General features: G+C 43.2%; 1 protein-coding gene across 5 annotated transcripts in view; it reads right to left on the minus strand.

Annotated features, from left to right (window-relative positions):
- Positions 1–23,606, minus strand: part of LOC122573583 (LIM/homeobox protein Lhx9) — a 410,158-nt gene that overhangs the window by 152,489 nt on the left and 234,063 nt on the right. For 2 of the 5 annotated variants that reach the window (XM_043740152.1, XM_043740148.1), the window contains exon 1: positions 17,882–18,974. The exons of 1 other annotated variant lie outside the window; for it this stretch is intronic. The gene's annotated coding sequence lies outside the window, so the exon portion shown is untranslated. Of the gene's footprint in view, positions 1–17,838; positions 17,859–17,881; positions 18,975–19,387; positions 19,409–23,606 lie in introns of those variants that run through there. 2 more of the 5 variants (XM_043740150.1, XM_043740151.1) reach the window with 2 other exon arrangements.

The following is a 23,606-nucleotide window of genomic DNA, read 5'->3' on the forward strand; positions in this document are numbered from 1 at the left end:
ACAACCGGAACGGGCTGATTGGACGATCTCTCCGTTTCATCATCGTCGTATGTTTCAACGAGTGGCCTCGGTTAGGTTCGGGATTCATAATGGGATTCCCGGAGGATCTCTAAAACTTCTTGAAACCGTGCGCTCTGAAGCGTGATACGGTAACGAGGGAGAGTTCAAGGTTAAAAGATGATGGAGACAGAGGCAAGAACGCGGGGAGAGGAGGCGTGTAAAATGGAGGGGGCCCGCGAGCGAATCGAATCGGCTCGAAGAGTGGAGCGACGAGGAAAGGAAAGATACCACGCTTGGATACCTGTAGATTAGGATCGTAATAACGGCATTAGAATAATAAGATTTATGCTAACGGACGATAACGCGGTACTTAAACGCGGTGCCATTACCATAACGTTGAGGGAATTACAATGGCAATTAAAACGTCCGATGGAAGGTGTGCCTACGTTAACGGCGCGTCCCGGAATTCAGGGTAACAAGCATCCAGGTTGATACGTTCTCTGTGTTAAACGGCCAAAGAAAAAAAAAAGAAAAGAAAGAAAGAAAAAACGCGATTTTTTGATTAAGAAGCCTCCCATAAAAGAAACTATCGTTTTGTAGCAATTTATGCTCGATAAAATACATATCTCTCCTGTAACCGGGGGATTACTTAACGAGGAAAAGTTTCAAGAGCACGGGAAGCGCCTTTTGCAACGGAGACACGCGATTTAATCAAATCTGGCGTAATTAAAGCGATTCCGTAGGAGCAACGAAGAGAGAAGATGCCTGCCCCCGTCCCGAAATAATTACGGACTCAGGTGTCCCGTTGTATTCGCGTCTGCGTTACACCTGTATCCGCTGTTTCTTACCTGAGCAAATATACTCGTTTGTATCGAGGACGAGAGTGGTACCAGTCACAACGGGCCGAAAGGAGAAAGAGAAGACGAGGATGGCTGACGAGGAGACAACGAAGGGAAACGAACGAAGAGGGAACGAAGACGAGAAAAACGTACCGGCCGCGAGACAGACAGAAATCGAGAATCGAAGACAACGAGGGAAGAAAGAAAGGTTGATGAACGAACGAGGAGCGAGAGAAGCCGAAGTACATTTGCTCCGCGGAGGAAGCAGCAACGGAGGCAGTAAGATAATACGAAAGCTCTTAAAGGAGGCAAAAAGCGAATTGCCGTAAATCTTGCCACAGGTGGGGAAGCCGCGGGTGGCGACCCAAGAGAGAGGGGTCATTTAAGCCACGGGCCCCGATTCTCTTCGGCTGTAAACGACTGCGTCCCTTCGTCTCGCCCTTCCGCCACTCTTCTGGCCCCCTTCTTCTTCTCCCACTTCGCCATCGACAGACCCGTACCTCGAACTCTCGTAAAAACCTCACCTCGTCCTTCTGCTAATCGGCAACAAACACATTGTCTTTGTATTGTTGCGTGGCTGCCCTTTTCACCGCTACGGTCCTCGACTACCCTATACTCCCGTCTCCTTTCACGAGGTTTCTTGCCTCCTTCCTCAGCTGCAGCCGATCTCTCCCAGGCCCCCTTTTCGCATCTTTCGCAAACCTTTTTCGGTAAATGAGCTTAGCTGTTGCCGTTTTCGCCGCTACCGCCACTATGCTCGATTTGATCGACTCGCGTGATGGAGGGTCGATTGTTTTCGAAAAGGTGATCTTTCAAGGTTTCGCGAGCCTGAAGTTGTGGGCTGTTAAGATTTGATAGGCTGATGCCCGAGTATTTTGCAATAGGATTTGCTCAGAGTCTGATTGTTACTATCGGTCGGTTGACAATCTCGATGCAAATTTATGGTTTTGTGAATACGTAAAATATTGTTTAACTCTTCAAACATAATAACGAGTAGTTCTTTGGATATTTTGTATATGTTCGCGTATTTAATTATATTCGAAAAGTTGTACTTCATTATTGAGAATCGCGGATATGAAATTCACCAGGGAGAATCGATTTGTACTTCGATATAAAAGCTATTGGAAATTTCATACGGAATGATCTTAATCTTCATTGACGATCGGTAATTCGAAGAGAAAAGACATGGCGGCTCCACGTTCGATTCAATAGCGGCCGACAACATTCAGCGAAACGGACTATTATTCGACGCTGGGAAACTGCGGATATAATTTCGTTCTCCAGTACGACAATGACAACATTTCATCGTGCAAAATATTCATATTCGGGCGCAATTAAATTGTTCGCAGGAAATTTCTGTCATAACATTTACACGGAGTTCACGCTAATTTATTTAATTCCCTTCGAAAGTTACAAACATATATCTGTCCTCTGATTCTACGTTTCCAATCCTGCGTATATGTATAAAATCAATTTTTCTATTGTAAAAGAACATATACGTTACGAATGTATTTGAACAGCTGTAGAAATACTTTCTGAATATATCATGCGTATTATATATGAAACATTTTGAAATTTCATTAGCATTTCTTCTAACTTTCGTATGCATTTTCAGATTGCTCTTGAATACCAATACGATCATGACAATCGTGTCTGATTACATACATGGAAATATTATACATGAAATACACGGTGCTCAAATACTTTCATCCGCCACTTGACCGTCAACTGTCTTCACAATATCCTCAACCATCGGATGTTACTACATTTCACTCAATATCCTCGATTCGCCGTGCTCGTAAAACGAGAAACATCGGTAATCTTCGTTCGGCGTTCCCTGCAGCTGGACATCCTCGCCACTATCGAACTACGTCGTACCCCGGAATAACGATGGTTGAGAATCAAACGTCACCGAATCCGTCGTCGATCCTTCGTCTCTCCATTTACGAGCCCTTATCATCCTCTTTATCACCCTTCGGACACCGCAACGCATTCTAGGTTACGCGTATACGTACGCGAAGGACAGAGTGCGTAGCACCTGGTGCTCGCGTGGAAGGTGTGGACATGTCACGGTTGGTTCGTAACGACTCTGAGTGCTGCAACCACATACATACATACACGTGCAAACGCACTGAGATACGGACATATACGTGCAAACATACTGAGATAGAAACACACGTACAAACACATTGCAATACAGCCACGTACGTACAAATGCACTGAAATACTGACGCAGACACAAAGATAGAGATAGAGAGAGGGAGAGAGAGAGAGAGGACGAAGCAACGAACTGGCTGCCACATGGTTTTCCACGGCGAGGAGGCGAGGGAATGCGTGGAGAACGAGAGAGGACGAGAGAAGGTAGAAGCCCCAGCTAATTAAAACCGCGGATGGTAATTAATTAAGCAGACGTCAGAGGAGATCTTAGGATTCTACGCGCGGCCAGGGGTTCTCCGAGTCCGCACAGACATCAGTGGGAAATCGAAGCTGAACAACGACCAGTGTACAGGGCAAAAACCGTTTCGCCGATCAAACGATAAATAAAACAAACGTTCGCTTGGACATCTGCAGAATGATGCTGGAATCGGTATAAATTACGAATACGATGCGATTTCATAGTTTCCCTTTCTTCCTTTTCGTAAGATGTTCCGTGAAAGATGATCGAGCATTTCCTTTTTTCAACCGGGGGTAAAATGAGGCGATCAGTGCTTCTCAAAGCAGCATGATTCGAGAGGATGATGTATAGTATTCAGGCAATTTCTTGCTACAAGGTTGCAAGGTCGCTACGGGTTTATCGATCCGTAAATGCTCTCATCTTGGAATAATACGAGTTTTTGGTTTTAATTTTTAATGCTTTCCACATTCCATGTGAAATGTTTGAAAATTTTGGCTAATTATGATATTATGAAGTTCATATCAAAGCTGTAATTTGGCGGAGATATTAACATCTCTGTTAATAGCAACATATGTATTCCCATAATGGTGTTCGAGTAGATACAGCGAAGGAGGAAACACAATTGTAAGCGTATGCACGTAGAAATGTCTGAATACATATCTGTGTTCGAAAAAACAGATAGACAGAAATTGTATTTCTGAATGTCGTTTCGCAGGAGTTATGAATATCAAATCAAGAAAGCTGTTTACCAACGATAAATATTGTCTCGCTGAGAGATATTCCCTGACAGGGACATTAAAAATTCTTCTATTAATATGGAACTAGGAACAACGTTGTTTCTTGTTACCATTGTAACATTGCTATTCTTGTTATTATCTTTGTTATTGTTAGTTGCAGTCATGAAATTCTCTTATTCACAGATCTTTCCCTTGATCGCTTCAAAATTAACGTCGCTTCGAAATTTCTTATTATTCGTTAATATTAATTAATTAAATCGTTAATTAGACTGAGGACATCTGTACATTTAATACTTGAGAGACGTTCACAGATTGGATATAAGACGCAACAGTGAAATTTTGATTTTATTCATTGACTATTATGAAAACCGGTATCTACTCGTAAATCATTGAAAGTAGAATCAATCTTAATAGACTTTTTCTAGTCTACAACAATCTAACATTTGTATTTAAAATTGTTAAGAAATCTGGATCTAAGTATACTTTTAATCGTAACAAAAATCCAAACATGTACAAACAGTACCATTTCTGAATACTCTAGTTATAATAATTCGAGGTTCAGATAAACCTCCGCTTCTATATTCCACTCTTCTATTTGCGTTTATAAATATATCAATTTGCATGAAGGATCATAGTCCAGTTATTACCGTACTTCGATCCAAGAAGTATAAAGAAAACTTATGCATAATTTATACACATCATCAGTATGACATCGAGAAGTGTATCTAATCTAATTTCAAATTGCTCGTATCTAGAACAATGTTATTAATAAACAAAACGATATTTCAAAGTTAAAACAAACCTCTACTTATGAGCTCTATTCTTCTATTCGTATTTACAAAGATTTGCATAAAAATCTGCAATCTGAAGTCAAAGTCACAAGCGATATAAAAAACAGATTATGCATTATGCATACATTAGCTGTATCACCTTAAACATCTATCACACCTAATTTTTTTTTTTTTTTTTTTTTTTTTACTACACTTGCTGGAAATGAAAACAGGAAAAGAAGCAAAATATTCATCTGGCAGTCATCATCCTTTGGTATTTCAATTCCCGTGAAATCTCTACAATGCAATGGCCGGAGTGGCCAACTAATCCGTGGCAATCGAAATTACAGCAATTAACGTTATTGCTCGGAGCGACGTCGCGCAATCAGTCTTGTTCTTCGCGTTTCAATCCACTTTCTCGCTTTTCCTGATAACGCGCGAGCGCCTCTCTGGCATCTGTTACGAAATGGGAGATCAAGAGTGGCTTCGATAGCGCGATCTTAAGACCACCTCCGTGGTTCAAGCGTATCGTATCTGATAAGAAACGAGGTTGGATTCTCTCTCCCTGATGCACACCCTTCGACAATTCTTCGCATTAACGTGGCCACGTCAATCTCGTATACCATTTATATGTATGGACTGCAAGTTAGTGCGAAAACCACTTTGGGAATTGATTCGTAATTTAAGGACATTGAAACGAGATTATTTATCGATAGCATCGACCATGTTTTGCGTAATTTTGGAGAGAGTAATTTCTATATATTTTCACGAACGACAGATATATATAGCTGAGCAAAGATTTAGAACCATTTCTCTAGTTGCATTCGAGTTGAAGTTGCTATTGATTTTTTATTGCTTTTCCTATTAATTTAAAGTTAACGATAGATTTTTGATAGAGTTAAGGAAAATTTTAAGATAGAAGGGTTGTAAAGAATTACACGATCTTCGATTTTTGAAAGAATTGTAGAATTTTCTACTAACTTTGCTATTAATCCGAAATTCATTTTACAGACGTCGATGATAATAATTTCCCTCTGGCCAATAAATTTTCTTTATTGAAAAGTATCACAAGATAGAGAAACTTTAGGATAGCTTCTTTCCAGGCTCATAAACTCACGTTTTTAGCCAATAGTAGTTGTATATACGTGTGTTTGAATGTACGAAACGACCATCTAAAATTTGGCTAGCAGCTCCTACATCATTGATCTATGTATTACATCTTTACCTCTCGCTGTCGAATTACATTTGTAAAATAGCTAACAAGATCTACAACATTATACAGAAATATATATCACTGCAATTTATCAAAAAAATATATCGGAACACAAAACGCAAGTCGATTAAGTCGAACGCTCTTTCTCTCTTCTATAAAAATTTATCTCATTGTTCCTATACAATGAAACCGTTCGTAACATTCGCTCGTACATTAACTGGTGCCCAGTATCATCGTCCTACAAAAGAATGAAAAGAGAGAGAGAGAGAGAAAGAGAGAGAATGGTAGATTCGTCGATGAGAACGAATCGATGTAACCGAGGCTAGCAACGTGCGGATGTAAATGAAACGGAACTTCGGAAATTTCATGAGAAAAGTTGAGCAAATTAACTTTTCGACGTCCTTCGATCCGACCAACTTTCGTCGACTGGTTTAGCCTACCTATCCGAAATGGTTCGCGATTCGTCGAAAAATAACCAGCTAGCTCCTGCTGGTCGATTTTCGAATAAGTAGGGAGACACATGCTTATGCTATAGCTACGGGTTGAAACGCTATGTACGCGTTAAAGAGGGTGAGAAGAAGGGTGGGCAGGGCGCATCAACGTTGCGTGTTGCATCCGTGGATAATCTCTGCTTACGCTCGAAAAGCATCTCTGCCAAGTAAACTCCGCATTCCCATTTTACGCTATGATCCATCGTTAGAAAGCAAAGACCGCGGCCGGGGAATTAGCGAAATCCTCTCGAATCAGAGTGGCCCGAGTGCTGCCCGGTCCCTTAGTGCTCCATTAGTATACATAATAAACAATAATCGTGGTACAGTTACACGGGAAATTACCGTCTCCTCTTAGCCACTGGACATATGCCGGACCGACTTCTGCCCGACCTTTGGCGCCATTCTCTTAACCCCGGGGGAATGTCTAAAAGCCAACACGTTCTTATTAGCCTTCTTTCTTTTGCCTAAACCAGATATCCTCATCGTCCAAGAACCTGAAAGCTCTTTTGCATTCTTGTCGCGAGCTGACGATCGTTGAATGTGTTCTTTATAATGGGACCAGTACGAGCTTGATCTTCAGTAGAAATCGTACTATGGAACCACTATGGTACTCTCTTAACGTTGCGAATCTTAAGATTCTGTGACGTAGTAAGGTATTTCAGTTACCTACGCTTCGACATGTTAAAATTCAATCTTGAACTTCGCACAGAATAATCAAACTTATTGTAAATTATTAGACATCGTTAGTCTTTGCTATATTAACGAAGTGTAGCGGTACTCGACAGCAAACCTTCCAACGGTTTCTGTCCCGTGGCTTGCTACACAAAGACCCTATCCTTCGGACAAGATGATTGCCAGATGGCGAAACATTTTCATAGCATACTTTCAACTAGCCTAAGGACCCTTCTAAGGAACAAGATCCCTTCAAGGTCCTTCAAAGGAACACATAGTTTTTGTCTTATTATTCCCTAAATTTATTATCCACTACGGAAAAATACGGGAAATGTGGGCGAGGAGCGGTTAGCATATTTCCCCAACCACCAACCTAGAGACTAACCAATTAACAACGACGTTTGCCATATTAAAACCTGTTTGGACCTATGGGATCCAACTATGGGGAACAGCGAGTAAGTAGATAACTACAGTTAAAGAAGAAATATCCAAATTCAGTAATAGATATAACATAAGAATTAACAACCACCAAAACCCACTCAATTACGTGACACGACGGATCAGATCCGCAGGCTAAAAAGACATTACCCTCTAGATTTAAACATTAGATTTAGCTAGAATCGAACATACGATAATCATTTATTGTTCACGTTATATATTACGAATAATTTACTTATAATTCTCAATGAGAATTGATTGTAAACTACCAGCAAATAAAAAAAGAAAGTAACGACGTCCGTTTTCCTCACTTTCCTAAAGAAGGCTTTCCTTGACGAATCCCATGATCTTGTATCCTTAGACATACCCCATCATAGTTTTCCTCTGCAGCATCGTCGTAACAGAAAGGCAGTTGACCGTTGTTGACTAGAGTTCCTCGACGTATCTTGAGCAATCATCTTCCTAACTTATACCGCGCACTCTGCTCAATCGCTATCGTAACACACCGTCTAGAAGTCGAGTTGTAACCCGAAGTGCGAACCGCTAAGTGTAATCTACGTAAAGTGTACACAGCGAGAATTGTTAATAAATATACCGTTAATTATACTCGAGTGTTTCTTCAGCTCCTATCACGACCTATCCACCTCAGAAGGAATGAGAGAACTTTTGCGTATTTTAGGTCAAGTATATGCTAGATAGAGCAGAATTATTGTATATTCGAGCCGGCAAGGAAGAACTAATAAAACAAACGACAAAATAATTTCCAGAAAGAAAAAGCTACACAAGGTATACAATGAGAGTAGAAGTTGTACAAACTGTCCTTTCGATGAGTTGAATCCTTTTGATGATTAAAATCCTCGTAAAGCTGTCGATGTGCACGATACGTTTCACCGTTTATCAGGCCATTGATAACGAATTAAATAGACTGTTCACAAACGTAGATCATTAAGGATGCTTAAAAATTGTCCGTAAGCAAATCTGGTAATTCACAAGACAGATTAACCTAACAGTAAACTTATCTCAATGAACTTTGTTGGTAACTTGTCTGTACAATCTTGCAGAAGAGAAGAATAAATATTTATACCAGTACGTAGATTTACTAGTATTTAGAGAGATTGTAATTGTATAAGTATCGTCGACCGGTAACCATACTTTTGTTCATCGGATATTGCGACAAAATAAACACTTTCCTGTAACGCGTCGATTTGAAGAAGTCACTTTGTCAGAGTTCCTGGAAGTCTTCGTTACAATCGGAGAAAAAGACGGAGAAGTTGTGTCAACGTTGCGCGTTAGCTTGTTTAGCTAGCCAGCTGGAGAAGTCGATCGACGAGATAGAAAATACACCGCGCATTATCCAGCGACGAGCCTAATCGAGTAGCAGACCGACTCATTCTGATGCACAGGCCACCTGTCGTATAGGTGGCCGGTGTTGAATCTCAATCCGGTCACCCTGTAGACCGTGGCTCCGGGATAAAGTATGGTAACAGAACACCTAAGTAAGAGGTTCGCCGTGTACGAAGCACAGTGTATACGGCGCTCTCTCTTTCTTCGTGTGTAGTCAAGAGGTATATTAGCGTGTGTTGTTTGTACGACGATGAACGTAAAGACGAGAGAGACTCGACGAGGTCCATGGTCGGATAGAGAACAGGGACGAGAGAGGGATTGGAAAGGAAGGAGAGAAAGGTAGGAAACAACCGAGAAAATAAATGAGAAAGAGAAAGAAGGAAAGAGAAGAAGCAAGAGAGAGATGGAAAGTATGAGGGGACGGTCGTTGAAATGGAGAGGAGAAAGGAAGAGAACGTAGAGGGTGGTGGTGTGCGAAAGAGAGAGAAAGGAAGATGCATAATAGACAGAGAGAAAGCGCAGGCGCACGTGAGTATGTTACGGGGATGGCCAGAGGGCAGCTAACGTTTATAATATTAACGCTAATGGACTACCTTATACCTTATATACCATCCGACCCCTCACCAGCCTCCTCCCTTCCCCTTCTCCACTTCTCCAGACACCCTTCTCAGCTCCTCGCCAAAGTACGGGATAATATTCATGGATGTATTCGAGCTAATGCTCCAAGGCGTCCCGGAGAAAAGGGAGGAGAGTGCACCAGTGGCTCGTGTCAGATAGAGAAACAACGCGAGATGGTAGTTGTTGGTGCGTTCGAACGAGTGTGAAAGTAACGCGAACATAGACTTCACAGAACCGATATACGCTTCTTTAAAATTGCCTCCTAAATCGGGACAGGTTTTCTCTCCGCACTTGAAATATTCTTCTCGGCATTATACAAGCGAGCAGAGCAGCCAGAAGAGTTGCCCCAAGATCGCTAATGCTCGGCTCCTTTTTCTTTTTTTTTCCCCGCGTCAGGCTTCGATCAATTATTATCTGTCAGGCTGAATTGGAAAGCTTCGAAAATAATTTCCCGATCGTGACACTTTTATGGTCGTATTACCCATCGAGTATTCCTTCTTCCATCACCTTCGTTCGCGCTCCTTTTCTTCCCTCCGTTCTTTCAAGCTAATTGGAAACGACGCGACACGCGTCGTCTCGCGAACCCAGCCGCGCTCCGACCAATCCGATAAATCTCGCGTCGCGCCCCTATTAACGTGGTAATTCGTAAATGGCGCGTCTGAAACGCAAGAAATAATAAAAGCCCCCGTCGCGTCGGGCGCGCGCGGCCGCTCTCCGCCGCCCGCCGGATCCACTCTCCTCATCAATATACGGCAGAGTAATATTCATAATGTAATGGAAGCGGCGTAATGTAAGCTAATGCATCCTGCAATTTCTTGAAAGCATTCGAATAATTCAGCTCGGCCGCCAGTGTATTCCTAATATACTTAAAAATTTCTGCCAAGTATCGAACGGGAATAATCGACGGCGGGACGCCTTTATGAGATTGAAAACGCGTTCGAGTAACTGCACCACCTACCCCCCAGCATAGACACACAGGCTCCGGATATCTTATTTCAAAGCGAGATTTTCAATCGTCCAGGCTCTAGCTGTATTACGTAACCGACCAAAGGAAACTATGCGAGCATCCGAGTGCGTGAACTCCGTGGAAGGGTTTAAGCTTCCCCCCTGGGAAAAAACCAATATTCTTCTTCTCTGTGCTTTTGATAGGGAACCACCATCCTTCTGTTTTATCGTTATTTCAAAGTTGCGCGAAGATCGACGATTTGTCGTTTGCAGAGGTTACTCCTCGGTATTATCGAGCAGTTAATCAGTCAAGGTTCGACCCTGGTTGACTAACAAGAGGGTTAAGTTGTCGAGCTTAAAATTAGAAATGGCAGTTACACAAGAAACTATGAACACGACGTTTCTTGACTCGTTGGCTGCCTTCTGTTGGTCATTATAATATGAAAAATATGTCAAGTTCTAGAGCTGCGAAGTATGAGAACAAATGAAATGTTGGTGTGCATGATTTTTCGTTTCAATTTCATGTCAAATATCTTCGTAGAACGTTAAAACACTCTCGTTTCGTTCGCTAAGTGATAGTAAGAATAAAACTGAGATATACAAACTCGAGGATCACACGCTAGGATAGAGTAGCCTTGAGAATGAAATAAATGTTCTTATAAAAAATCGATATTTTCTCTTTACATAACAACGTCCACTTTGGAGATTATCTGTGAATCGGAATTAGCCACCAACTTTCACCATTTATTTCCTTATCAATATTGAACTTAAGATAAATACTATCGTGATCAACGGACTAGTAATTAAAATATGACGGATATTACTATCATCGCGAAGGAGGATTTATTCGGTGGCGAGGTAATAGATAAACGTTGTTAGATAAAACAGTCTATACAAATAGGAGGAACGTCGACATCGTCCATTATCGAACGTTCCTCGGCGTCGACGTTTTCCAAAACGTCTCTTCTCGACGATTCATTAAAAATAATGGATATTCATTAAAAATAATGAAACTCCGAATGCGAAATACTGGCTCGATTATTTGTTCGAATCGCACTTAACGCCATTAAAAGGTTTCGTTATTTTTTCCTCCTACTCTTCGCTTTACTCTTACTTTTCTTTTTTTCTCCTAACGAAATTCTTCGCGAATCGATCTCTATCCACACTCCTGGTCCGACTTAGCGCGTACACGCGCGCACAGATTGAAAATTATATTTCTGTCACGGTCGGTGAGTCGCGCTAAACGAAGCAATTCATTTGCGCCCGCCGTAAGTTCGATTCGTTAAATCTGTATCCGAGAGCGAAATTTCGTTTTAATTATCGAAATGAACGAACAGACGGATTGGGAGGGTTTCGAGGGACCGACACGGAACGGTCCGAAAGGAAAAATATCGTCGGATAATTGGATCGTTAAGGACCGAATTTCTCCGCCTTCGCGTTACGACTTTTCAGCTATATCAGGATATACCTGATAAATTCTATCTTTATCCTGGAAGAATAAAAGTGGCGCATAAACAAGACAGTGATACGTAATTTTCATTGAAAAATCTTTACTTTTCAAATTAAGATGAGAGAATTTGTTCGCTAAAAGCCGATAAAACGTGTTTCATAGCGGGCTTGTCTCTCGTGAGGATCGACCTTTTCGACGTTGAAACTATTTATTCTGCTACCTGGATTAATTTCGTTAAGAGAAATCGTTCCATTCCCCCTTACACTGCTCGACGGTCTATACTGAATAAATTTTTCATTAGCGATTATTAAATCCGCCAAGGAATTTCATTTATCACTCATTCCTCCGTGAAACATTCAATTGGCTTAATGTCAACAAAACATATATTGAAAATACCTTGAGAAAACTATTCAGCGTCCAGCGACGTTGTATTTCACGTGTTTCGCGAATTCATTTTGCGACCGCGAACCCACGCACTCTCTTTGTCCCTGTAATGAAAATTTACGGGTACTTCAGCTATTTCCTAATTACGACGCTTCCAATAACGTATATCGAGCAGCGGATTCGTTACTGTTTGCCCGTGTTTCACGATTGCCGGATCTGTTTCTCGATTGGATCGGTTTCCATTGCAGTGGCCTTGTTAGACGTTTAATATCGCGAGCCTTGAACTATTGTACCTACGTTATAAAGAATACCAGCGATTTCTAATAGAAGCGGGGAAAATTAATTTTCACAAATGCTTCGTGTGTATTTGCCTGAAATCTTTCAATAATAATAATCTCTGAATAAAGTCGAATAAAATTTCTAAATAGAAACTGTCGTGATGTCGCGATCATCACTCGTCTTTCTTCTCTTAAAGGGAACCGCCTTTACAGATAAAACTTAAAAAATCTTCGGAAGAGTACGGAAGAAAAAAGATTGTCTTGCAAGTCACTGATTTAACTCTCAAAGCGTGGAGTTGCCTCGCTTCAACTCTAAACTCGTTTCGTTTTGCATCTCGCCAGCGTAATTAATTGAATCTTAACGAAATACAACTTCGGATAAAAAAGAAGAAAAAGGAAAAAGAAATAGTAATCTCGAAGGTAGAGAATATATTACAACGGTTGAGGGGTTGGAAACGATAAAAACAAGTTCACTATCGTATACGAAGAATTACATCGCGCTACCGAACGACCTGCGACGAACATAAACCAGACGATTCTCAACTCTTTCCAACACCGTGCAATTTCAACGGAACCCAATTTCAATATTACAAACGCGAATCGATTACTCCTGTCGCTTTTCTACTCACGTCGCAACGAACCCCCATCCCGAAGACATACACTTAACTTTTAATCACTATCATATAACTAATTAGCCCCGGTTGGCCAGAAGGGGGTTTTGTATATTAATTTAATTTTCAATCTCACGGGGTAATTCTTGGCGCAACGTTAGTTTTAATCAACCCTTCGCCCCTCGCCCCTAGCACCCCCAAAGCACGCAGCCCGTTTCCACGCGAAGAGGACACGAGGGTAGAGGGGGGCACGGGTTATAGACACGGATAGGAGGAGAGCAGAAGAGAGGGGTGGCATGGAAAGGGGTAGAAGGCAGAATGGAGTACACCTACTCAGCTAATAAAAACCGGCAATAAAAACCACCCCTTAGGACCGACGGCTCTCTCGCGCTTTTCACCCCCTTTCTCTCCCTCTTCGCCGCTACTCTTCTGGCTCCCATCCTTTCCCTTCCAACCTCCGTAACCCTCGCGTCCCTCTCTGCTCCTCCACCACTCCACCTTTCTATCTTTCTCTCCTTCGCCCCCTGTTCCTCTGTCTCCCGCCACAGCAGGTTTATTCACCTGGCCGGGATTAACTTTAATCAAGTATTTACATTTTAATTCGCTGCCATGTACACTCAACCGACCTACAGGTCCTTTACGATAACATCGTCGTTTAATTGCAAACTGCCACTTTCGTACGACAAGACGTCTGCTCTAGCCTGCGTCCAGTCTCGGAGAGAGGAGCACGAAGGAAGGAAAAGATACTGCGACAGCACTGTATGCGGGATAATAAGTCGAAGTAGGTGAAACGTGACAGCTGAGACGCTATTGAGAAAAAAGTATGTCTGGCCCGCGGAGCTAAACATTGTAAAAATCGGTCGTTGTAAATCCAGTCTGGAAAATTGATATTTCACGATCATCGTCGCCATCGCCGTTGTATGGATGATAATTCGAAGTCTTTGCGAGAGTCAGTGGAACTGGACGGTTATAGCGTTTCTATGTTACGTACCAGATACACAGATATTGTTTTATTGTATCTTTCTTTTGTGTCGTTTTAAACGCGACATTTAAATGTACCAAGCTTTTCACACATTATCGAATCGCGGTGATAATCGAGCCTAATCTGACGCGGCGCGAGGCTGCAGCTTATCTTGCGTGACAGCTGTTCTACGTCGCGCGATACGTTTCTAATTGAACTTAATTGGATCCTTTGTTGAATTTCATTTGACGCGAACTCGTCCCACCACGCGGCAGATGCGCTACGAAATCGAATCGTTGCGCGACTAAAATTAAAAAGCTACTTGCCGTTGTAGCAAACAGCCACTCCATTCCATGACAATTCGTTTCGCTACTAAATTACAAATTCTCAAAATTTTACTACGTCCATACGTAATAAATTATTAACGCGCAACCTAGTAGACATTTTTATATGTTTTTTGACAGTCTTTTAAATACAGAAGATATTACAAAATTGTATTTCGAACATCGTCACGTCGAAACTTATATCTATGCGAGAATTTTAGACATCAGACCATTAAATACAAAATTATTAATAACGTTACATATTAAATATTCAAATATTCTTATAAACGTACGAGTAGTTTCTCCGAGATAATTTTGACGATTATTCCATAAAGATGAAAAGAACGCGCAAAACCTAAAATCTCAGCTGTAACTAAACACGAAGTACTATGGATATTTCTCTAACGAAAGAGAAACGAAAGATGTTGAAGGACAATAGCCCTCGTTTTTTGGGGTGCAGCAGGTACCTGAAACTATTCATGCGCCCAAAGTATTTGGGTCGACCGTTTGACAGGTTGTAGGGGGCTGGTTATGGGTTCCAGGGTGGTCAAGGACCCAAATTTATTATTTTACGATGCTCTCTCCTGCCTACCTGCCTGCCTGACGACTATTTTCGCGCCTTTTCCCCCGACCTCCCCAATTCCGCACGGTACATTTTTACGATCTCATTCAGGTGTCAAACTTTCCAATTAACGAACACGCTACGGGGAACAATGAGTCGGCAGATCCGAGTTTTTGCACGTTCACGATCGTTCTGGTTTGAACGGACGGAAACAGATCCTAAAGTTGTTTTTTCGCGGCCCGGTTCCTGCCTGAATCCTGTTCTCCCGATCGGACCGTTCAACCCGTTTTTGAATAATAACGAGAGAACCTGTTATACTTTTTGGAACAATGATTGTCATATACAGACACGGTTAATTGAATTTATTAGCAACAGTACGAAGGAATGTCGGTATAATAACATTTAATTGGAAATTTTGAGAACGAATCACGCTGGGTCGATAAATTCTATTCACTTTTTATTCAGTTTTTAAACTCTACAGGCGTCCAACTGCAGTCACGTAGTCTCTTAAATCATTTGATAACTTTATTTATTAAATCATTGCGTTATATGGATTAACGTAATAGTTAAAGTTCGATTTCATTATCGCAAATAGCTTCAATAATTCTCTATTTACGACAGTCGAATTGCCCTAAATTTGTGCACGAACTGTGGCACGAAACAACGCAACTCGCAGTTGGCAAACCCGAAATAACATCCACGATGATATTATAAGCGTGGAAATACTTTATAACCGTCTTGCATTTACGCCAGAGTAAATTATGTTATCGATAGTACCTACGTCGCGATAATGGCAACTCGTTTAAAATCCTCTTTCTCGACTAGTTGCACCGAATCATTTTCAGATATAGTTATTACCAAGCTAACTACGATATTACCTACATCTGTAATAACGAAACAATTTTTTTTTTCAAAATACATTTTCTGGTCGATGTAATATTCGAGTAGCAGTGGAAATCGATCTTCGCCTTAAATTCTTTATCTTTATTTAAATTGTCTATCAAAGTTGATTTCAAATAAAGAGAATGTACCGTAGCTCCGAAACGAAGATGTACTTTTTCACGCATCTTCGTTCCGCTTACTATAACGAGTAGCACACTATATAGCGAATAATCCTCCGTAACGTATCCTACAAACGATGATTTTAGAACGTAGCAACAAGACGGTTACAATCGGTGTTACAAAGCAAAAGTCAATTTTTCTTCCATTCGATTCAGCTGATTTCCTACACCGAACCTTCTTTCGTCTTTCCTTACCTCGAAAATACCTCGTTCGTCCTATATTCGGCATAGATGCCAGGCCGGTGCTATTCTGCGGGTCGCGCGATCGTTGAAACGAGAATACAAACGACGCGGAGGATGGCGAAAAATAAAGGTCGGGGCGCATTAACCAGCCCCGAATCTCGATAAAGCAACGATTCTTTCTGCAGTTTAACTCCTTGGTCATCGCGTATTCTCTCTCCTTTGCTTTCCGTGTTACTTTCCAGAGATTAATGGCGCGCCAGATAGAAGCAATTTCAAGACCCCGCTGACAAACAGAGGCCCCGCGCGAATTTTCTGGCGATTTCGCTGGAGCACGAGGCTTCGCTGTAAATGGTTGAGCGACGCCCCGAAAAAACGCCGACAACCACGGAGGAACGATCGAATCGGTTCGTGCGCTACGTGTGTGGCGAAAAGGATCCGGACTGCTGGCCAGTCCAGAAATCGTAAGCTCGCTACGCTCGATAAGGAGCCAATTACATTTTAGCCGATGCTATCTGTTCGCCAGCAGGCGCGATAGCGGCGGCAAACTAATTGGCCGCGCCAGAAAGGAGATACACCGGCGATAGCCGCGTGAATTACAGAAAAGAAGATAGATAGAGAGAGAAAACAAGGGCGAACTTTAGGGTAGGACACCCCTGGTGCCATACACGGGCAACCTAGTAAGAGGTTAGGTTGGACGATTTGCAGCATAGAAATCTCGGATGTAAGCGTCCCTCCTCTTTCTTCCTCTTCCTTCTCCCTTCGCTTTTTTTCTCTCTTGCTCTGTCGTTCATTGTCCTATCTCCGACGCGCATATAATCGCCGCGGCGAAAGAAAGCCTCGAACGCAATTTCAAAGTTCGAGGCTCGTTTGGCGGCCTGCCAGCGCTCACGTAACTAACTACTTGTTTTGCCAAGCGTGTGCACACCCTCCCCGCGGCGGGCTAGGCCGTGGCCGCCACCGCCACCGCCACCGCCATCGCAACCGCCACATCAGCCGCCGCCACCGCCGCAGCCGCCGGCTGATCCCGTCGATTTTCGAAAAAGGTTAACACCTCGACTAGCGCGGATCAGCATTCGACCACGTGGCGACGGACGCGCCTGCGTGCCCCAGCCAGCCTCGAGACCTTACACGGAAATTTCTTCTCTCAGTCTTCCCGTGCCCACCAGTTGGCACGATACCCTCGCGACCCATTGGTAAAATATTATATAGCGTTCAAGCAAACTTTTGTACTAAGAATTCGCTTTTCGATATGTTTTATGTACGATGAGAAACGTGACGTGAGCCACCGCGACTCAGACCTAAACTCACAATCAGACCGCAAGCTCGCGAGTACTACGCTCACCTAACACCTACAGCCTCGACACATTTGACAAGACACCCGAACGATTGTAAATCGTGCAGTGAGATTCAATTAAACAGATGTAGTGCTTCACTCGAATTTGTCGAATACAAGGGCTTTCGAGCGTTATCAGCGATCTACGATATCGATTTCTTCGACAGATAGCAGGCGGTCACGATAAGACGCGCGAGGATCAAAGTAGATACAGAGCCTGACGGACTTACGTGAATTTTGATAGTCCGTGGCAGAGGTGCGGGAATATCTTACCTCGATCCACGGCATGCGTAGGCTGTGTTCTTGGTCGACGGTAATATTCCCTCGAGACGCTGGCCGCCAAACAGACAACAAACAAAGACACTTTTGCACAATGTAGTAGATCGACGAACGACACTCGTCTAACGACACGATTATTATTATTTTTCTTCTCGTCGTGTGAACACGATGCTTGCTGTTGTCGGTCGATCCGACGGTTCACAGAAAGATTATACGAAACGGTACGACATTCGTGGAAACTACGAACTATGAGAGGTCCGTATGCAGCTACGGACAGGTGTCAACGCACCGGTCCTGCGGATCCTTCCCAGTGTCACGGTGCCTGCAACGACTATGACCTGTCACTCTGTCGAAAACCTTGGAATCGAGAAAACGAAGCTTTCGTTCGAAAGCCCGCGTCTTGCACGCTCGACTATTGATCTTAAGCTTCGCTTCGTATCGCGAATCCCGCACCTAACGACTCTCGTAACGCACCGACCACGATGCACCTCTCCCGGCTGTAGTTCAGTCCACTCGATCATCGAAGACGATGCTCCCTTCTACGAACGACAGTATCTTCCCGATCATCCAAGATACGTAGTCCAGGTGATTAGCGTGGACACAGCGAGCACAGTTGCGTTGCGGTGTTCCGCATCAGTTCTCCGCTCGTTCCTCGGTAGGAGAAAATCGGAACTCGACGAGGTAACACGATGCAGCCGCGACCCGATTCGCGATATCGGCCGATAGACGAGAAGACGCAGCGAATCTCGCGCAACTGTTCGCTCGAATCGCGAAATACACCGCTGTCAAACATGAGATATGGGACCGGTGTGTGAAGATCGAGTCGGACGCGAAAGCACACCGCGCGACACGTAGAACATGTACGAGCCACGACACGAACCGTACAGCACGACGGCGGACGAGCGAGTGGGGCTTTCGAGCTTTCCCCCACTCCGGCTCGGGCCGTGCAGAGTGCCAGAGTGAGCGCGCCTGGTGCCCGAGCGGATAGGCTGCAACTGAGGGGATGGCGGGGTGACTGGTGGGGACAGCGGGGAGCGCCGCGGTGGGCGCGCGGTGGGGATAGGAACGCGGCGTGGTGGGGACGAGGAAAAGAGAAGCGCGAGAGGGATGACGCGCGATGCTAGGGGAACGGGGTGAGCGCGGTGGGGGAAGGATAGATGGACGTCAGGGGCGTGAGTGAAGGAGGGGCATCGATATCTCCCCTCTTTCGCCCTACCCCGGTGTACAGAGAGCGCAGTCCGCACTCCACGCGACTTTACGAGTGAAACATTTCGCGGGTTTCGCGGACGCTGGGCGTGGGATGGGGTTCCGGCTGTCGGAGGGGGAATGGAAGGGAAACGTAGTGAGGGAAGACAACAGTATTCCCGTTAATTGAACGACTCTCGTAGAGAACGAGAGGGGTGGCGGCAAGATGAGGAGGCCAGCGACGGAGGGGGAGGATTACTCGCAGTAATTACTTATTTTTATTACGCTCCGCCTCTCTGCCTTCCCCCCACCTACCTTGGGTCTCATTCTGTGTTCGTGTTTCACGACGACGAGAGAACGATGACGACGACGACGACGACGACGACGACGACGACGACGACGATGAGGGGGCAGAGGTGGAGGACGAGAACGACGATGACGACGAGGATGGTTCGTTTGCCATTCACCGTTCTTGGTCAGCGTTATTAAGTCCACTTTTTTGCGTATTACAATCTGCAATAGGTTTATCTCGACCGAAGTACGTTGTAGTAAACTCGTAGCGATCGTTCATCTGTTTACTTTGTGCTTGCAACACGGCTATCTTGATTACGTGTTACGTTGTTATAGGATCAGATATACAGAGATCGAGGTTGTCACGCGAGAAACCGTGAAAAATCAACGAAACTGCGAGCATTTTGGGGATCGGTCCGTCCGTCCCTGTGTTCCAACTATGAATTCCTGAAGGTCCCGGACAATGGTTGCCGCGGTAACCGTGGAAGTGAAAGAACACTTTCAGCTAATTGAACGACCACGGTCCTCGGGAATCCGGAATGGTGGCCGATTACTCCGAGTAATTACTTATTTTTATTACTTTCAGCCTCTTTGCCCCTCCCACGGGCCGCGTAACGTCACTTATCGCTGGCCAACCACGAGCGCCGTTCTCTGTGGACCACCATATTTCGTTGCACATATCTCTTGATACGTATCGCGTCTTTTAGTACTGCTCCGAACCACGGATTCCATAACGTCTCGTCTAATTAACATCAATGAGCAAATGTATCCTCCTATTGCTTTTGTTTCTAGTCGTCGTTTAAATCTTCGATGTACAATAGATCTTACTACGGGTAAACGATCTATTTCTATTATAGCTTAGTCCGGATTAGAGAACGATCTGGATTTTCTTAAAATTTATGCGAATTCCAATTATATCGTTTATAAATCTGTATTTATCGGCTAAAACGATAGTCGCAGGCAAACTTCGTAAACACCACTGGACGATAACTAGATGGAACAATATGTGCAACAAGACTTCTCAAGCGAAGGAAAAAGATCATCATGAAAATTCATTTGGGATAGAGCGTGGGCTCTATGATTCGCATGTATCTCCACACGAATCAGCTCTCGATTCTTCAATCAAGTGGAACAGCATTCTTCCATCGGCAATGAACGCGTGTTTCGTGGAACGTCGTCGTCCACCAGCTTTTACCTAATCCAATTGCTAAGCAGCCTCTTTTTGCCATGCTGCACAGTTCACTCGACCGACGTTCTACCGAAAACAAGCGCACGATCAACGTGTATTCGCAGCGTATCTGGAAGACTCGCAGCCTCAGACACTCTCGATTTACCTGAAACGATCGGCGCGAGACTCGTTCGCGAATTCAACGCGCGCGTGTCCACGCGAAACTGTTGGCGAGTCGCGTCCAGAATGAAAACTAGGAGTCGAATCTCTTAGTGGCTGGAACGGGCCGTGTCTAGTGGCACACGCGTCTATTTATATTCATCCGTGAAACGGCATAGCTTCAGCGATTACGCTAAAACCCGGCAGAGAGTACAGTTGCGGCTGCGGAAAACACGAGTTACGCGCATAAATAGCGCGGCGCGTGCTCCGGAAAAATTATACGACACTTTCAAGTGCTTCCCTTAAAGCGGGATAAAATGATTACTCCGTTTACCGGTCAGACTCCCCTTCTTTCCACTTTCTACCACTTCCTCTTCCCCTCGACTTCTTTTTCTTTTCTCTCTTGGACGAAGATTTTCTTCGTTGATACGCTCGTTTCTACCCGCACGAAGGAAATAATAGTAAAATAACGGACGAAGGAAATGCCACGCGATTAACACGACCGCTGACTGTGTCTTGAAAAGATCTCGCCTTTCTCGCGTTGATGAAAGAGAAGCCGCGACGTCTTCATTTTCGTATGCAACTCGTAGGGAACTCATTAAGTTCCAATTTTAATTGCTGTCCGGCTGCTTTTATACTCTTAGCGCAAGCTCACACACGTTTGTTTGCATAACGTTCGAGAATTCGTTTTCGCGTCTGGATGCGAGCTACACTTGGCTATCCCCGTTCCTTCGGTCGAAAACGATCGAACATCCAATTAAGCTCTCCGTTTGTACTTTGTCGATGGTAATCGGTTAATCGAAACTTGCAATCGGCCAGGACGATTAATTGAAAGCCGACGTAGAGCTAATGACTTTCGTCATCGTCGCGTCATCTTCGATCGAAGCGAGAGCAAGCGCTAGAAGAAGGAAAGCGACGAGGATGGAAAGTCTTACTGTTTCTGCTGAACAGTGGCTCGATCCACCTCCAGGTTCGTGTTATTTCTATTTGTTCTACGGTTGGAACTCGATTTACTTCCACTTTCCAGTCATTCCTGGAATCTATCTACAACCTCTTTGCTTGATTGTAACATCGCTGTAGATTTTACTATGTGAATGTAGAATATTCGTTCCAGATCGTGTTCTGGTATTAAAAATACGAACAAATCTTTCTTTGTCGTTTTACATTATTATTATAAAATATGTGGATCTTAAGCAACTAATTTATACTATATTGATATAAACTAGGCTTGAAACAGTACGAAAAATATATACCTACAGTAGCGCGCAGAAGTATTTGAACACTTTTACGAGAAAATCTTTGAATATATTATGCGTTATACAAAATATAACATTAAAAACTCAGGACCGAAACTTTCAATAAATCTATTCGATTTGCCATTTTGCCTTATGAGGCCTTCTTACAGAAAGTTCCTCGATTATTCAACAATTCCTTATCTTCGTTAAAGAAAAATTAAGAAACATGATGAAACAATTTACAATAAAATTCAATCACCATTAAAATAGATACTGTAGAATCTTTACTAAAATTAATTTATTTACAATAAATCGATTAAACAGATGTTGATTAAATAGGAAACGATGGTTGTTTAACGTGAACTGATCACAATAACGTATTATAATTAAGACAACTAGATAATTAATTTGCAACTCTCGTCACCACGAATCCAACGCTCTCTCGACAACACTAGCAACACTCTTCGACAACGCAATTCGCACTCTCTGACTTCTCAACTCAAAATAACTGTTAATTCGTTTATCGTCCCTTAGCAACCCCTTGCCTTTTGTCTTAGCCCCACCACGCACATGCACCGCAACCGCTTGTTTATAATTCGTCCGACACCCACCAGGCCCCTCGTCCACGATACTACAATACCGTGGTTATAAAAAATATTTCCGCATTCCATTGTTCTGCGTTTCGTCTTCATTTTATCAAAGGTAGTCGTTACTAAGATCAGTAAGCCATAAGTATTAGGTACTAAATGTCGTAAGTATTACTAAATGATATGAAACTTAATACATCTGGATTTAGTTAATTAGTATCTAGATACAATAACAAATACGACCATGTATAAATAATTTTTGTAGTCGCTGTATATAATACCTTACAGGTCAGTACCTGTCTGTCGATCTACGTCCATATTTCACGTCTCCTATTTTGTTCGCTGGGTAAACAAAGGAGGAACGCGATTGAAATTATGGCGCACGGTACCGTGGCACGCGTACAAGTACTCGCGACTCGTTTATCCGGCTTTAATTCGTTCAATTATCCCATGATTAATTACTTTATTAATTGCGATCTACTTATTCTGGCGGGTGTGCGCGCGACGTCAGAGGCTGTGCGACGGCACACCGTCATAATGCACTTTTAATAATTAACGCGGTAAATAGCAACGCGAATGAATTATTTCCCTCACGTCTGGAATGATTAAAACATCGGCGTGCCTGCTTTCGGGTCAACGACGAGCCGATCCCGCGGAACTCCGCCATTCCAATTTACATCGCTCGAAATAATTAGAGGATCGCCTGCCTCGAGTAATTGTATATCTCGGTCGATAAAGGTCGTCGTCCATCTAACAGCACAATGCATGGAAACGACATCAGATCGACAACGACATATTCGCATTATTATGCGTATTTTAATGGAAGTGCGCTTAGTGGTAACGGCATAGAATCGACACACCTCGATGGCACCATCAATGTTTTGCTGATTGCTGCAGATTGTTTGTGTGTCGACTACAAGGTATCGTTATTAACGATATCGTTGCTAACAATACATGGATAGGATGGATGATCAATCAAAAACATCATATTTTGCAGTGTCTCTTCCTTACAGGCTGAGATTGTTATGCGAAGTCAATACTATTATAAAATATTGCCAAGAATATGTACATATTATTAGCATTGGGTCGTCCGA

This window comes from Bombus pyrosoma, linkage group LG12 (assembly GCF_014825855.1).
Source record: "Bombus pyrosoma isolate SC7728 linkage group LG12, ASM1482585v1, whole genome shotgun sequence".
Lineage (NCBI taxonomy): Eukaryota > Metazoa > Arthropoda > Insecta > Hymenoptera > Apidae > Bombus > Bombus pyrosoma.